Genomic DNA, 1,558 nt, shown 5'->3' on the forward strand with positions numbered 1-1,558 from the left:
TTCTTTTGTTTCTTTTGTGCATAATGTAGAATGCTACAATTTTCACAAGTTTGGGTATATTGTAGAAAATTTCTAGAGTAGAACGTATTTTAAATTGGCAACTAGGGCCAAACTCCATGTGGGTCAGCTTATTTATGGCAGTTGATATTTTCATTGGATCCCTCTCGTCTAGAGGTGTAGGATTGATCCAAAGATCATCCGATTCCGATAAGTATTTATGGAGATATAAATTTATTTTGTTTATGTAATTATTATCAAGCCGACGAGCTCTTATGTAGGCTCTAGAAGCCCAACCGTCGTGTCTATTCATCACCCTCATTTTAGTATAAATATAAGAGGATTTGATATCATTTAGAGACACTCTTTAGGGTATCTCCTCTCCACGTCTGGGTTTTTGGAGAAGGAGAAAACGCTAATAGTATTTGATATGATGCCCTAACTATAGTAGCATTATGATTTAAATCCAAACACAACTATGGAAGAAACCCTAAAAGATGTCACTAAATATGCAGCAACAAGGCTCAGTGCAAGAAGAATCCTACACATCAGGCAGTGTGTAATCTTGGTAGCCATAGCATTATAGTGAAACGTTGTTATGGTGACAGCTGTAGCATTATAGTGAAACATAGTTGTTATATTGTGGTGAATGTAGTGGCATCATGGTGAACGCAGTCATGAACTAATACGTTGTTCTAAGAAGCCCTAATCGAAGTCAATGGATGCCTTTGTGTCGCTGTACATAAAGGATTATATATGCTATCAATGACATACACGTTGTAATGGAAAGATATACACCGTAGTTGTAGAGGATATGTTTAGGCAGTAAAGGAAGCCGCAGTCATAAGGACATGAGGCTGCAGTCATGAAGAGTCAAGTCATAGTGATGAAGAGGTATCCTGAGGCTTAAGAGCTCTGGCCATAGTGCGAAGAGGAGTATTTCTGTGTCTTTTGTTTATGATTTGATTGGCCGAGTAAGGAAGGAGGCTAGCCGAGCTTGTAAAGAGGAGTTCTGGGCATAAAGACAAGGGTTATTCTCTATGCACAGGCCGCTGAGTGATTTTGAGTTTCACAATGGGACAAAAGTCTGTTTTGAGAGGGCCGAGAGGCCCAACAAGGAGCAGGAAGAAGGCTGTAGTACCCTTGACCATCAACGCAGTAATTAAAGAAGTTTGAAGGCTATATAGTAGCGCTGTCGTAGCAGCCACAGAAAGCCCTAACCAGGGCCGAAATTTCAGGGTCCTGTGCATTGGTCGAAATGTATTTGTGGGCAGAAATATGACGTCTATCACAGGTATGTGCTTGTCTTTTATAATGATGAATTTGCCAGATACTATGGTCCAGATTAGATACTTTGCAATTTTGGTATAATGGGCTGTAAGAAGATGCTTGTTAAAGCTCCAAGTATAGTCCCTTGAGAGGGACAACAAGGGCTGTTAGAAGGCAGATGCTTTGGAGTCTTAAAAATGGATATATGGAAGAGCTTAAGGGTAGTCAAGTGGGCTTATTATCAGACCCCATCTTCTATAGTGAAATATGACAATAAGACATAGTTTTTTGA

Source organism: Pinus tabuliformis, chromosome 3_2 (genome assembly GCF_031772625.1).
Source record: "Pinus tabuliformis cultivar Carrire ecotype Pingquan chromosome 3_2, CPIR1, whole genome shotgun sequence".
Lineage (NCBI taxonomy): Eukaryota > Viridiplantae > Streptophyta > Pinopsida > Pinales > Pinaceae > Pinus > Pinus tabuliformis.